At 42.3% G+C, this 16,713-nt stretch overlaps 1 protein-coding gene across 3 annotated transcripts in view; it reads right to left on the bottom strand.

Moving 5' to 3' along the window:
- Nucleotides 1-16,713, bottom strand: part of WIPF1 (WAS/WASL interacting protein family member 1) — a 114,763-nt gene that overhangs the window by 27,423 nt on the left and 70,627 nt on the right. The window contains exon 2 of one of the 3 annotated variants that reach the window (XM_079782393.1): nucleotides 10,676-10,930. The exons of the other annotated variants lie outside the window; for them this stretch is intronic. The gene's annotated coding sequence lies outside the window, so the exon portion shown is untranslated. The remainder of the gene's footprint in view (nucleotides 1-10,675; nucleotides 10,931-16,713) is intronic. 3 annotated transcript variants of the gene reach the window in all.

The following is a 16,713-nucleotide window of genomic DNA, read 5'->3' as shown; positions in this document are numbered from 1 at the left end:
CAGGAGATCACGGTTCGATTCCCAGTCAGGGTACTTGCCCAGGTTGTGGGCTTGATCCTCATAGGAGGCAGTCGATCAGTGATTCTCATCAGTGATTCTCTCCCTCCCCCTTCCTTTCTCTGAAATAATATATATATATATATATATATATATATATATATATATATATATATATTTAAAAAACAACAATCTGTGCTTAAACCTATGGCCTCTGGACGGTTTACTAGAAATGGGCTTCATTGGGAAAGTTTGTGCAGTGTGATTGCCCTGGGGACAAAGGCAGGCCAGGCTCTGAGGCTGAGCGGAGAGTTTAGGGAAACCCTGGTGGGTAGCAGTGGTGAAGGGGGCAGCAGGAAAACATCGGGGACTGGAGAAACAGCAGTGAGGAAACCCTAGGAGTTACACCAGCCACAGTCCCGTCTCCCTTTCCCTTCATCCTCGGAGTCCCATCCCTGGGTCTCATCCCACCCGGTCCCAACCCCAGCAGCGCCTCACCCACTTTCTCACCCCAAGTAATCCCAACTTTTCCCACCCAGTCCTGGCAGCTGCTCGAAGTGGGGTCCCCAACCAGCACCGTGAGCATCACCCAGAGCTGTTAGAATCATCACATCTCTGCCCCTCTCCCCACAGCTGAATTTGCGTCAGCATTTGAGAAGCCCGTTTGCAGAGTTTGGGCTTTACACCAGCGGGCTGCCTGGGACCCTGAGCACCCGAGTTAACACTGCTGCTACGGAACACGTGTCCCCAGTTTCAAACAGCAGAAGCATCTTTCTTTCATTCTCAACAGTCTCTTAATTGCAGAACACAATCTCTTAGAATTTAAATTGAGTTCAACCGCTAAAAATTAATGTGGAAAACATACACCTCAAAAAAAAACACATTCTATGAAAGCAGTGATTTTTCAACGGGTGTGTCGCAAGAATGTTTAAAACACGCAACACCTGACTGGTCAGGGGCACTGACCTCCTTTCCCTTAGATTGACAAATAAAAAATGACAACGGCCAACACAATAGCTATCTGGTGTGAATCAATCAAAATTATACCGATTTTTTTGTTAGATCGGCAAAGAATAGAATATATTTTTTGGTGTGCCACGGAATCTTAGTGATTGGTTTATGTGTACCCGGAGAAAAAAAGGTTGCAAGTCGCCATATTAAAGTATTGCTAGGTGGCTTGCTTTCTGTGCACAGAAACGGGAGGAAAAGCTAAAAGGACGTGGCCGGACTTGTCAGAGCTGCGGGAAGAAAGGAATGAGGACAGCCGGGTAGTTCTGTTCCGAGCGGGCCATCTAGAGAAGGAAATGGAAAACTCCACAGCAGCCAGAGCAGCTCTCATAACTGACAGTCAGTTGGACCCAGGGCGCGTTACCGACATGGTCTCGAACTTTCACAGACATTGCAAACTAGCATGATTCTGCTGGTTTTACAGAGGACACTGAGATGTGGAGAAATTAAGTAACTCACTAAAAGACCCACGCAATCCGTTCAAATCAGGTCCTTCCAGCCCTGCTCTTCTTAGATAAGCATTTTTAAGCAGGGAGAGGGTAGCTAACTAGTGCTACGGCTCACCTGTAAACTAGGTCAGAATCTGTTCTTCAATAAGAGACTCAGACAAGGATTCTTTTAACATGTGTTCCTTACATTGGTTTTCGGCATGACACCAACTAGGTACCCGGGGCGGGGGGAGGGTTTGGGGGGGCTAAGCGGGCAGTGTACTCCGAGTGGCGCCTGTGTTAAGTCTGTAAAGGGGTTCCTGGCTGCAGAAGGCACCTTTGGAGGCTGCAGAGTCAGACACGTCCTAGGGCCAGGAGGAAGGACAGGAACCTGAAGTTGGATTCAGGTCCAGCTGAGAGACGCTGCAGCCAAAGCCACGGTATCACAGCTGGAGAAAGCGGCTCAGTAAGGAGGCGGTGGGGACGGGACCACCCAGAGGCCCGAGAGGTGGGATCTGTGGAACAGAGATGGGCTTGGTGGATGAAATGCCCCTTAGCACGCGAATTTATTGTGTCGGATCCCATGTTCACCAACTAACCTGCCATCCTGTTATCCTAATACCGAGAAGGATGGATTCTGGTCAGCCACCAGGAATCTCTTATGGGTTTGGTTCTCATGAGTCAGTCTCTGGTTGCAAAGATGAAATTGAACTTCTGTCCTGTACATCTTAGGGGCCAGACTGTGGTAGAGGGACCCTTTCAGGGGGCTCCACCCTCCAAGTCCCCTTTAATTCTTTTACAATTTTCTGTTGTTGCAATTATGGTTCTGACTGTGCACTAACTAACTTATAAATAAACCCCCGGACCACCGAAGTTCAGCCTTCCCCTCCTGGCCACCTCGGATACAGGGAGAGGGAGCACCTGTGGGTGATACCCTCACCTTTCCGAGGGGATGCAGACATGAGTACTCTGAACAACATGAGGGGATAGGGGTGCTGGGTCTACACAGCTGACCCCATACATAACTTTTGACTCCCCCCAAAATGAACTGCTAATAGCCTATTGTCAGCTGGAAACTTGACTGATAATAGTCAATTAACACATTTATGTTACTAGAGGTCCGGTGCACAAAATTCATGCGCGGGTAGGGTCCTGAGGCCTGGCCAGTAATCAGGGCCGATCCTTGGGGTGACCAGCAGGGCGATTGGGGGGCCCCCTCTGGACCCGCCTTGGCTTGCCTGGGGCCTGCAGGCTGGGGGAAGCTCCTGTGTTGAGCGTCTGCCCCCTGGTGGTCAGTGCACTTCATAGTGACCTCAATTTGGATATTAGGCTTTTATTATATAGGATACATATTACATATTACATACGTATTCTTATATTAAAGAAAGTATTAAGAAAGTCATAAGGAAGGGTAAATACATTTACATTCAATAAATACATTTATTGAAAAAAATCTGCATATAAGTGGACCTGTGCGGTCCAAGCCTGGGTTGTTCAAAGGTCAACTGTAGTCTGTTCTCTTTGCTGCTGCTGCTTTGCCCCCAATTTCTCACTCTCCTCCAGATAAACCCCTCCCTCTTCCTCCTCAATGCTGACAGAGGCTGCCATGTCTCTGCTCCTTCCAAGCGGAGCAGGTGCTTGTCTGGATTTGTCCAGGTTTGCAAGAAACCTCAGACTCAATCCTGCTACCTCACCACGTGGGTCAAAGAAGACCAATCTCACTTCTCCCATGCCCGGCCCCCACCAGGCCCATTTCTTGGCTGTCTTCCCACTGGACTGTGACCTCCACCAGGGCTCCCTAATACCTGGCACAAAGTAGGGTTCTCACTAAATATGTGTTAAGTGGAAGAGCCAGGTGTCAAACAAATACGCCATGTGCTGGCCATTGGCTTGGCTCCCAGCACCAGCCCTTGTGCATTCTGAGATTTGGGCAAAGAATCGGCCGTGTCAGAGGGGCTTGCTATCATTACGCACAGACTTGCTTTCCTGGCAGTTCCTGACTTTGCCAGTGGAGCAGAACCCAAGGCCTTGGGAGAGCCCTGGCTTCCCTCCTCTCAAGGAGTTAGCCCGTATCAGAACCAGAACTGGGCCTTACTGAAGGGCCTCAAAGCAGCCTGGATCCTAACAGACCAGGCATTCCTAACCTCCATCCTTACACCTGCAGGGTCTGTGGATTAAATTCAGGGGTTCGTGAACATGGATGAAGAAAAGGACATATTTATTTCCCCTAAGCTCCAACAAAAATGACCATTTCCTTCAATTGTGAATGTAAGCCACAAGTCACCGTACCTGAAACTTTTTCACCAATAGATTTTCACATATTACAACAGTTGCAGATCTCTCTTGAAATGATGGCCCTGTTTAGATCTTGTACATATTTCAGTATAACTAGTTTTCTTAGTAATCCTCTGTATTTTGTTGTGTACATTTTACAACAGTCCAAGAGGGAGTCCTTTGGGCTTTATCAGACACTAGTGTGGTCGATGGCATAAGAAGGGTTAGAATTCCTGTGAGAACATGAGACCTGGGTCAGGAGAATATGATTTTGAATCTTTGCTCTGCTACCCCATAACCTGAGATAAGACTCTAACCTGCCTGAGCCTCCCTGTCCCATCCGTTAAAGGGGGGTCACTGTGAGGATGAAATGAAATGGTGCCCAGGAAGCTCTCGGCATGTCTGGTGGAGTAAGCAATCCACAGGCGGGCCTGGAACTGTCTTCCTTGAGGGTGAGCACAGGTCCTGCCGATGTGAGGGCCGCTCAAGCACCTGGCAGAGGAGGGACCAAGCTGGAGACTTGGCTGAGGTCCTGTGTGGCGAGAGCCACACGGGTGGGACTGAGGCAGCCTGAAGACTGGGCCTTGTGGTTCCTCCCTTGGGAGAGGGGAACAGGGCAGGAAAGGCAGCCCTGTCCTGGGGCCAGGAGGAGTCCTCAAACAAGGGAGAGGGGTCCTGAAGTGGGGGCTCTCTCTTGCATCAGAATCAGCTCTTTGAGATCATTGTGTCCCGCCTCCCACTGTAGTGAGTCTCCCTGAAGCTGGAGGATCACTGACCTACGCGGCAGCTGATCCTGCCCTCCCACCCCACCCTCACCCCAGGCATTACATTTTTAAGATTATACATTTTTTGAGAACTAATTTATTTTAAAGAATCATTTCACTGTTTAAAGAACTTTGAGCACAGGGAGAAAAGCCAGATTTTTTTCTAAAACATTCACCTTGTGTGTTGAAATTTATGTGCTCAAAGAAAACCCACAGGGATGGAAAAGGCTTCTTTGTTTTCATACACAGTGTTTTGGGTTGAATCGTGTCCCTCTCAAATGTACATGTGGAAGCCTCCACCCCTACCTAGTACCTCAGAATGTGACTCTGTTTGGAGATAAGACCTCTGGAGAGGTGATTAGTTAAAATAAGACCATTAGGGTGGCCCCTAATCCAATATGACTGGGGTCCTTATAAGAAGAGGAGGAGACACCAGGGATGCATGAGCATAAATAAAAAGCCCTGTGAAGACACAGGAAGAAGGTGGCCAAGAAGAGAGTCCTCGGGAAAAACCAAACCTGTTGGTGCCTTGATCTTGGACTTCTAACCTCTAGAGATAATAAAATTCTGCTGTTTGAGCCACCCCATCTGAGGTTTTGTATGGCAGTCCTAGCAAACTAATAAGCACAGTTTTAACAATACTTGTCCATTACCCATTGTGGAAATTACAAAATAATAGCTTTTGAATAAAATATCCATCAATCGATTTCTTACCCCAAAATATTTCTGGATTGTCATACATTAAAGATATATATATATATAAAAATCATCCCAAACCCTAGGTATGTGAGAGACTTCAAAAGTTTTATTGAATGGTTGAATACATCATTCAAAAATCATCAAATTTTAGGTGAAAAGCTGTTGAAGTGAGGAGAGGGATCTACTAATAAAACTTTTATAAAGGGATTGGTTCTATGGATTGAGAGAACAGAGCAGGATATTTTGCATAAATTAAAAATTCATTAGTTGGTTCTTCTTTGTTGCCTACACACATGCACGCACATACACACACAACATGCATCAATATTTAGAAACCCTGGAACTGCCTAGTTCTGTGAAAGAAATGGTTGACTTTGTTGGTTTTACCATAATGCCATTAGGTCAGCATTATGGATTAACACTCCCTAGATAGCATCGCACATTGAGCCTAGACCAACCAGGGCATCTTGCGGCCCAGAGCCACTTCTTAAATAGGTGGTACTGGTTATGAGGAACACTTGTGAGAAAGACTCCTCACCCTCTACCAGACATATTCGCCCCGAAGGCATAGCCAACTAGAGGCTCAACCACAGCCCACAGGTCAGCCCAGGAAACTTATGGTTTCTTCTTCAATGTGCTCATCCAAGAAAGCAGAATTATTTCTGAGTATAAAATGATCCACTTTCTTAGGATCAAGAGAACTACTTGGTTATTTAAGTAAACCATTTCTTAGTTTCACAGAGCCAACTTTCAATTCATTCTAGATCATGCCATGTGAGGCCCACACTACAGAATGACATGAAGAGGGGAGAGATTTCCAACACTGTCCAATGAAAACACCTGATGATCCTTAGAAGGCTGCCTCTATCCCAAGAGTGTGTTTGTGGAGCGGGGTGGGGAGAAGGGGTTGCTGAATCAGCCACATTCTATTTGAGACCATAAGAAGCAGGTTTATCCAGTTTTGTATTATTCAAAAATATAAAACATTTTGCTATATAAATACTGCCAAGTCGCTTAACTACTATACTACAAATAGGAGAAAATTAAACTTTTTTTCTCCAAAAAAGTTTGACTCAATTGAGTAATTTATTCGCTCTGTGTGTGTGGAGTTCGGGGTGGGGTGGCTATATTAGAAATAATACAACTGGACAGAGACAAAGGTCCAAATGCTCTCTTGCCCTCGTCACTTTTTATTCTGCACCTTATCTGTATTTAATTCATTTATATTTTACTTTATATACAATGTTCTTAAAGTATTTTTATGTATGTATTTCTCACATTCTCTTGGCTTCTTCAGATTGATTTTGAGATATTTTTCTTCTAAAAGTAGCATTTATTCATCTAGAAAACAATAGACAATACAAAAAATACACAAAGATGAAAATAAAACACAACAGTGGCATTTAACCACTGAAGGAAGCATTTGCTAATAATTAAATTTTAGGTGAAAAGATTTGGGGTTAATAATGCCCAAGTAATTTTCATTAACATTATGATATATTCCTTCTAGCTTATAAATACACAGGTGGACAGACACACACACACACACACACACACACACACACACACACATACACATCTATCTATCTATCTATCTACACACAATTATTTGACCAATAAATACTAATATAAAGAAATTTATAATACATATACCTCAACAGTGTTTTAATAAGAAAAGGCTCTTAAATTTATATTGGTTTCTTACAATCATAAGAAAAGATTTCAGAGGCATTCATTATAAAGGCAATGAATCCACTCCAAGTTACAATGGAAAAAGAAAGCCATTTAGCCAACTCAAATTGCTGCTAAAATCCTGAATTTTAAAAAGCTAGTAGTAGTTTTGGGATTTCTACTCAATTATTCTTGGTTCTATTCTTTAGAGGCTCCTCCATGATGCAAACTTAGTGGGATGTGTTTAAGATCTGAAAACCATTAGTACAACTTAAGATGAAGTTGGCTTTGTTCTTCAACTTCCTGTAAAAATGCTCAACAGGAAAATTGATGCTCACAGCAAACCACAGCCATCCTGTTTCTTTAGCACAATCTTTTCACAGCTGCAGTCGCCTGTAGTTTCTGTTTGACGATACCAGTCACAGTGCAACATCTCTGTGCCCCAACCCGCACCCCCACCAACCCTGCATGTCCTTTGGCCATTTTAGAAAATTTAACATCTTTGCATAAACTTTGTTCCTATTATTGTTACTCTTCCTCTTCTCAGGCCCAAGCTCAGAGGGCTGCAGGCAATGAGGCAATCAATACAAGAGGAAAGCCAGAAAAGGCTGCTCAGCCCAAGAGGAAGCAGAAGGTGGAGAAGAGAAGCAAGGGTTGCTTTATAATAAGCAGAGCGACAGCCTCACCTAGTTATGTGTTGCTGTTATTCTCAGTCTGAGCTGAATGTGGGATACAAGCTTTCTGTACCTGAAACCCCTCATTTCTCAAAATGTACTTGTTCCTTTCTCGGTTGAACATGATTTAAGATGATAGCTTAAGTTAATGGTGCTTATAGGCTGTCTTCTCAACGGTAAGAGTTTTTGCCTAAGGGTTAGAGGGTCTTTGGCTATTTTATAAATACTTCTTTTAGAACTTATTTAGATAAAGATTGATTAATTTGGGGAGGTGGGAAAGGCATTTTTTCAGAAGACATTTTGGAACATCTACAATGTTATTACAATTAGTACGACGCCAACTCACAATTTTACTGTAAGAGTAACTGCTAGGAAAATAAAGGCTGCTATGAAGTAAAATTATTTTTTTAACCTGCTGTCATATATGTTTAATTTAGAAACTAACGCAAATTCATGGACATCAAGCCTTTTCAAAAGTGAGAAAATGAAAGTAAGTTGAATGACCCACCTACCTGTTGTTTAACTGTGGGGAAGCGAAGGGAAACCCTGTTCTACTTTATCCACATAACTAAACAGTATTGGTTTCCTCCCACTACTTCCCATCTCTGCCAAGCATTCTCTTTAAGCCTTAAAGGGGCTCAAATCTCAAAGCTAAAGTTTTCCTAAATCCTCAGCACTATCTTTAGTTTTATCATGGAATTAAGATCTACCCCTGTTCTCCACTACACACACACATACAGACATACACACACACTCACTCACACACAGATTCATACACGTGCACACACACACACACACAACTGCATATATGTCAACACACTTGATGTATTTTATTCATTTTATTGTTGAAACTGGGGCCTTTTTTTTTCTTGGGGATGTTTCTTTATAAAATAATTTTTTAAAGAAAAGGTGGAGCCTTCTTACATAAGTTAGAAGTGTTACCAAACTTACTTCTGCAAAAGATCAAAGACTTAGAAAGAAAAATGTCTTATTCACTTTAAAGCTATTTACTGTTGCTGTGACATTTAAAACGAAGCATTTGCACAATCCCAGACTCCAGGCCTGGAAAAGGGCATCTGATCATTGTCTCTAAACTGCACTTAGGGAAAAAGTTCTTTAAATTACAGAGCACTTCCTCCACCCTTAGTCGTCAGGTGGCCTTGGGCAATTACTTAGCCGCTCTGAGTCCAGTTCCCACAATAAAATGGGGAAAATGGCACCTATTAAGTAGGGTTATTAAATGAGGCAAGTGCTTAATAATGTTAGCCATTTTAAAAAAATAAAATAAGTGAAATTAAAGAGCCTAACACATAGGAAAGGGCTCAATAAATGTTACTGTTTCCCCCCCTATTTTACGATGAGAAAGAGAAAACACAAGTTGATTTAAACCTTACTCCACATGTCCATATCTTTGTAAACCTCTGCATTACAAATAAATGGTGAAGGGAGGTGTGCATGAAATTTTAATTTTCTCAGAAAAGCATACTAATTAAGGCATTCCTTATTCTAGTATTATTTTCAGGAGTGAGGGCTGCAAAATACAGACAGAGGTACTTATGACAGGGAGGGGAAATGCTTTTTCCAACAAGAAGTAAATGTATGAAAATTGGGTGAAACAAAAATGAGTCAAACTGCAAGTAGCCAGAAACTTCCAAAGTAAATGACGTGTTCACGAGATGTTAAGCAAGCCTTCAAAAGGGCATAAAACTTAAAGGGCCCAGGAATTAGGTAGCTCATTCCTCTTACGTTTTGGCATGGGTTGGGGAACTTCCAACGTACAGGCCAGATCTAGAATTTGATATCATCAGTGATCAGGGCAAATTTGCTGCTGGCCCAACAGGGATGATTTTCATGGGGATTTCTCTAAGTATTGCAATTCATTCACAGTATGTGCAATCCTTCAAAGGTTTAGATATTGGAGTAATTGAAGAGCTGTGAACAACTGACCCACGAGTGAACTTTTCAAAGAGCATTAGAAAACCCGACGGATTTTAAGAGAATTGTTTAATCTCTTTAGACTACAAAATAGTTTTAACTAGATGATGTTCCAGTTCAGAAGCAAGATAGCTTTAGGAAGTTAACATATAATGCTTAAGACCCCCCATCCAAGTGAATAGTAAGGCTATTTTCCACACGAATTGACCTCAAAACCTTTCCCAGGCTTCTCCTCGCCCTTTCTTTCTCTCTGCCCAGCTGCACTACTTTCTCAATTAGAATCTTCCTGCAGCCTTTTCACTTGACCACTTCTGCGTTTCCTACTGTATACCCTAGTCAGACCATTGAATTATTTAAAAGAACTTGTACTTATTGACTAAATTGGCATGTGCCCTCTTAATATTTTAAAGCTTATTTTACATTATTTTATGAGGGGGCAGGGAGGAATGTAAATGTCAAGTTGCTTTTTCATACATGCCCCAAAGGAAAAAAATTTTTTTTTGATACCCCCAAATTTCCTCAACCCTGCTCTGTAGGTCTCTGGGTACTGGGCTTGCAATTTTAAAACTACAATATTTTATGCCAAAATATTAATCATATTAAATGTAAATAGTTATAGTGAATGCTACAGAATTTGATTAGCAATAGTGGTTGTGCATGGATTGCACTGGTAGGATGTTGAATGATTCTAAAGAGAAATTGTCTTCTTAAAAGACTCTGCTTAGAAATGGTTTCGGTTAGGATTTGTACTTAAGTAACGTCTGTCTGTAGCAGTAGAATGGCAACAGTTCAGTTCCATGGTGCTTTCCTTTGAAGTCTCCAGTGACTCCCTTTACTTTAAAAGCATTTGCTGTTGCTGGCCAAAGCGACAGTTCAAAGGCAACCGTGTGGATAACTGCCCCATACACGGAAAAGTTACACTTCCTGACTGACATAAGCCCCGGTTTTAAATGGGGGGGTTGGGGGAAGACCGGTGGATCAAACAGTCCACGGGTCAGGAAAAATGCTGCTGATAATCTTGCTTACATTTTGGCTCCAAACACAAGTTATGAATCACCTGCAATCACCATAGCGGTGAAACTGGCATTCTGTGCAAGAGGAACAGACCACGTGGTCTTCCATTGAAACACTGAGCTTTATCTCAACATACTACGGCCCATTAAAAGCCACTTAGCTCTCCCCTCTAGCTGATAAAGAAGAGACATTTAAATATAATTTTTCTTACCGTTAATGGATACTGTAGGAAGGCATGATCAGGGACACAGGCAGACAGAGAGCAAGGGAGAGATGAACCCCGAGAGAAAACGGTCCCTGAAAAAGGCATCATCTTCTAAGGCAAATGCGGGGTCGTTTTTGGACAGCCATTTTGGACACACTCTGGCCTCTTATTAAATGTGACATACTGAGTCAGAGGCAGACGTTCTTCTGTGGTTATTCGCTTCCTGTATGATTAATTTGTTGTTTGTTCCTTCCTCCTTTGCTGCAGAAAAAGAAACTAGATTGGTTTTACTTAAGAAGCAAGCAAGCAAAAAAACCCCAAAAAACTAAAACCAAACAAACAAGAAAACAACAACAACACACACACACACACACACACACACACAAAACAAAAAACAAACAAACAAAAAAAACTAAAAGGATATGAGATGTTTCTCCTTCCCACAAGGTATAACATACCTGCTTGGCACAGTAAGAGGAGGAGACTAGAACGTCCATCTAGTTAGCAGCCCAACTTTATTCTAGATACTTCCACAAAAATAATTGTTCACGGAATCCGAGATTCCTTCAGGAAAATTTCATTTGAAAGAATCACTCTCGATATTAACTATACCATTTAGTATTAAGAAAAAGAGTCACCGAAGAATTAAAAGCTCTCAAATGCACCAATAATTGGGACAAATGATTCCTCCTCATCTCCAGAGCGTTCAAGTGTGTAGGGAGAAAGTCACAAATGCAGGTGAAGAGAGCTGGTCAGGTGTATGAAAGCAATTGCGTTCTAACAGGTGATTTCGTGCCCAAGTCAGGATACATGATACACAGCTCAGGCCATATGAAGATCCAGAGCTTTCTATGCCAGCATGTTTTGTTTCTGTCCTTCATATTTAATGGGGTAACAATAGCTCTCCCAGGAGATGCTGGACAAAAGCACAGAGACAATGAACACAGAAGGAAAGTCAGGTTTCTCATTAAAGGACTCTAAGAGGTGGATGGGCAATGGAATGTAGGTAGAAAATATTATACCAAAACCTTGTATGTTGAAATAATCTGAAAATGCTCATAATTTTTTTCTAGATCCATCTGAAAGGATCAGATTTAATGTTCTCAATACATACCATATAACTCTGATATAATAATATCAGTTGAAAGAATGAAAAATAGAGGCATATTTCAGTAACTAACCTTGTAACATTTGAACTTTCGGTCTTGATTTTGCGGGTTCTGAGAAAAATGGCATGAAAAGACAAGTTACCTAATATTCTGATAGAGCTGGGTAGAGCAGTGGTTCTCGCAGTTCAGGAGGCTGTTGGAAATGTGTGGAGGCATTTCCACTTGGGAGTGGGGGACAGTGGGTTGGAATGGTATTTGGAGCCAAAATATAAGCAAGATTATCAGTAGCATTTTTCCTGACCACTGGACAGTTTGGATCCATAGTACTTCCCTCCCCTCCCCCCGTCCCATTTAAAATAGGGGCTTATGTCAGTAGGATTCATGAGCGGAGCCAGGAACGCAAAAATTTCCTATGATGCTTAGGACAGTCTCACCCAAAATACTGGAAATGCTTCTACTGAGGAAATGCTCCTACTGAGGAATACTGGCATAGTTGATGTCTAAGGTTCTTTCAGACTCTAAACTCTTTGAGATATGAGTCCAGCTGCACAAGCAGAGTTATCATGATGCCAAGCCATGGCAGAATTCCTGAGCACAGAGCATTGAAGGATTAGTGACTAAGAATCCTATACTTTGCCTGGAGCTCTTGAAGGTACGACTATATCCCTCCTGCCTAACACAGGGTCTGGAGTCCAAGGGACACTCACTGTGTGAATAACCCATGTAGGCGTGGGGCAGGGCAGAGGTGGAGGCCTGCAGCTCTCATCTGCTTCCCCCTCTACTAACTACCAAGTAAATGCCTGAGTGAACCTATGGGGAAGTCTAACTATAGTTGGGTCTAAAAAGAGAACATGAGCAATAAGATGATTTCTCTATGTATTTTGAGAATTATTTTTAAGTTCTTAAAGTGAGCACCCCAAACACACACACATACACACACACACACACACACACACACACACACACACACACACACTATGCAAAGGAGCTCATGGCTATTCTTATCCACCAGCAACAGCTCAGTTAGAAGGGAGTATGTCACTGAGAAGGCTGGAGCCTCTGAGACAGGCAAGGGAGTAGTTGTCTAGAGTTTGGGCTTATTTCATCTTTAATGAAAACTTGTAAATACAATCAACTTTGGACACATTTATGAGGTGTCTACCAGGCCCCCATAGGACCTAAATCTGATAATGTTTCTCCCCTGATTAAAATCCTCCAGTGGTTTCTCCTTTCACTTAAAAAGTCTAAACTCTCCACCTGTACTGAAAAAGACCCACAATATCTGGCCCCTCCCTAGTCCTCTGACCTCATCCCAAGTAACCTCCCTCTTGCTAATTTATTTTCTAGCCCTTTCTGTTAAATGCACCTATTTTGTTTGCATCCTGGGCCCTCACACTTGTAAACCCTCTCAGCAGGTAAGCTCATCATCTGGTTCCTTCTCATTCTTCAGTTCTCAGCAAAAATGAACTCATTCATGCCCATCTCTGCTCCTGTTTTCTTTTATGCATAGTACATGTCACCACTTGACATTTTCCCCATTGATTTGATGGTTTATTTACTTGTACCTCTCTCCCCACTGGAATTCAAGCTCCATGAGAGCAGGGACCTTCTTTCCTACTATCGCCTCAGCATCTAGACTAGTGTCTGACACCTGGTAGGTGCTCAATTAATATTGGTTGTTGAATAAAAAAAAACAATAATTCCTAAAAGTTCTACCAAAACATAACACTCCCTTAAGAGCTTAAAATTGTTCCCTGTGGCACAGTGAATAACAAATGCCAAGACTAGACTTGAACCTTCTTGAGAAGGCTTAAGTTAACAGGAACATTTCCAGAAGAAGGAAAGCAGGTAAGTCCTTGGCAATCTTAGGCAGTACAGGTGGCTTATGAATTGGGCAGTGGGGAGAAAAAACATGGATTAAGAAAGTTGAAAACAAATAATACAATCAGAAAGAAATGGGGGAGGTAAAGGGAATGAGACAAGAAAAGATGGAGATGAGGGAGAGATGATGAGGCGGGCGGGGGAAGAGTACTTGATCACATCACTGACCCCAGGTTGCCTCGGAGGCCACACTCTGCATAGGATGCCACGCGGGTGTTGGACGTATAAGTGCTTTCTGACCTTCCTCCGTGATGAAGTGTCCCCAGATCAGCAGCAGCTTCTTAATAGGTAATGTTAAGGCTGAACCAGACTACAGAGATCAAAGTCCACACCATCACTTAAAGATGAGGACACGGGGGTCCAGAGAGACTAAGCGCCCTGCTCATGTCATACCACAGGGCACAGCAGAGCGGGGCCAGAAGCCCGGTCTCGGCTCCATGGCCCAGTGTTGTTATTGCCTTTAGCCTCAGTTTAGGTTCAGAAGGATTTCACTTAATTCTTTTCTATAAGCATGAGAAGAGGCAGAAGAAAGAGGTAGGGAGAGGGCTGTGATGTGGACCAGAGAAATTGAGAGCAGTATTTGTATTGATTGCTGGTAGGGCTGTTATTACAACCAAAGGCCAAAGATAAGTGAATTGAGAACTCCAGGCAAATAAAGGCAATCACAATTTGGACCTCAATGAGAATTTAATTGTGCACACCCCACTCAATGTATAGACCAGCCTGAGCTTAATGATAGAGTAAAACAAGAACCAATAGGCTCTCAGACCAATCAGGCAAAGAATCCTCCATATTTAATCTACTGAAATAATAATAATAAAAAAAACAAGAGCAAAAAGAGGATTATAAAACAGCAGTGCATCTTGGAAACACCAGTCTTGGAAAGCAGTAAAGAATCAATCACAGCCAATGACCCTCCTGTGGTGACCCCGAATCAACAGAGACTGAATCAGGGCAACAGTAACATGTATAAATATGAGCGGGGCTTAAAAAAAAAGTTCTAATTTTTCGAGTTGTGTTTCCATGACTACCTGTTACGGTGTGGCATTTGCACTCCTGAAGCTGGGCTCCCTAGCAGAGAGCACCAAACTGAGCACCAAACATCTAGCTGTGAAAAGCAGTGGGGTACTGTCTGCCAGGGAGTGGCAGCTGAAAGTTCGGGCACCCTCTTAAAGAGCCAACACACAAAAATTCCCTGTGGAGCCACCCACCTTGTGCTCCGGCAGAGGGAGGGTGAAATGGACTGGAGCTGTGACAGCAGAACCCAGGACTGGGGAGTCAGGGGATAGAGCCCAGAAGGCAGACACCCCAAGTTTTCTGGGCTGAGTCATTCCCTCACATAGTGGAGGACATCTTTCCCACACAGACATCTGCCTTGCCTTGGGGGAAGACAGTCGACACACCCTATTGGAAAACACCTTGCCCTGAGGCCAATTAAGAGATTAAAAGTAACTATTAGCCTCCAGGCAGAAGCAACTGCCCAACCAGTTGAAAAAACTCTCCCCACACTTGAGGACTATCCTGGGGGCAATTCAAGTCAGAATCCTATTAGTTTGTAGACAGAGGCAGTCTCTGGAGGCTTTGAGTCTTTGCCTGATCCAATTAGTCAGAAGCAGCCTTTAACACTGTCCTGCACTAGAGATTGAGAGGTATAGAGGATCTACCTAAAACAGAGTCACAAACCCAAACAGACAACCAAAATGAGGGAACAAAGAAACAACCCCCAAATGAAAGAACTAGTGAATTCTCCAGAAGAAGAGATAAATGAAGCAGAGATAAGAAAGTTATCTGAAACAGAATTCAAAGTAATGATGTTAAAAATGCTCAACAGTATGAAAAAAAGTATAGTAACTATGAAAAAAGATGAGGACATAACACAAATAAAGAACACAATGGAAGGAATACACAGAAGATTAGAGGAAGCTGAGGATTGAATCAGTGAATTAGAAGACAGAGTTGAAAATATCACTCAATTAGAGAACCAAAAAGAAAAAAACAATTAAAACAACAACAACAACAACAGGAGGACAGCTTAAGGGAGCTGTGGGACAATGTGAAATGTAACAATATTAGAATAGTACATGTGCCAGAAGAGACAGAAAGGGAGAAAGGTATAGAGAAGGTGTTTGAAGAAATAATGGTAGAAAACTTCCCTAAACTGGTAAAGGAAAAAGTCACACAAGTTCAGGAGGCACAGAGAACCCCAAAGAAGAAGAACCCAAACAGACCCACGCCCAGACACATCATAATTAAAATGCCAAAAATTAAAGACAAAGAGAGAATCTTAAAGGCAGCAAGAGAAAAGAAAACTGTTACCTACAAAGGAGTTCCCATAAGGCTGACACCTGATTTCTCATCAGAAAATCTACAGGCCAGAAGGGAATGGCATGAAGTACTCAAGGTGATGGAAAGCAAGGATCTGAGACCAAGATTACTATATCCAGCAAGGTCATCATTCAAAATAGACAGTTAAATAAAGAGCTTCCCAGACAAAAAAAAAAAAAAAGGCTAAAGGAGTTCATCACCACCAATCTAGCATTACAAGAAATGCTAAAGGGATTGCTGCAAGGGACTGCTGAGAAGAAGAAACCAAGAGAGAAACCTAGCCATACAGAATTAAAATGGCTATAAATAAGTACCTGTCAATAATAACCTTAAATGTAAATGGATTAAATACTCTAATCAAAAGGTGTAGGGTAGCTGAATGGATACAAAAACATGACCCAACTGTATGCTGTCTACAAGAGACCCACCTCAAAACAAAAGACACACACAGAATGAAAGTGAAGGGATGGAAAAATTTTTTCCATGCAAATGGAAAAGAAAAAAAAAAAGCTGGAGTAGCAATATTCATATCCAACAAAATAGATGTTAAAAGCATCATGCTAAGTGAAATAACCCAGTTGGAGAAAGATAAATATCATATTATCTCACTCATTTGTGGAATATAATGAACAATATAAACTGATGAACAAAAATAGAGCCAGGGGGGGGGGGGGGGGAAATATTCTAGAATATAGAAGTAATCCTGTTCTTTGCAGATTTTTATATTTC

This window comes from Cnephaeus nilssonii (genome assembly GCF_951640355.1).
Source record: "Cnephaeus nilssonii genome assembly, chromosome: 10".
NCBI classification, from domain to species: Eukaryota; Metazoa; Chordata; class Mammalia; order Chiroptera; family Vespertilionidae; genus Cnephaeus; species Cnephaeus nilssonii.
This window is presented reverse-complemented; position numbering and strand designations above follow the sequence as displayed.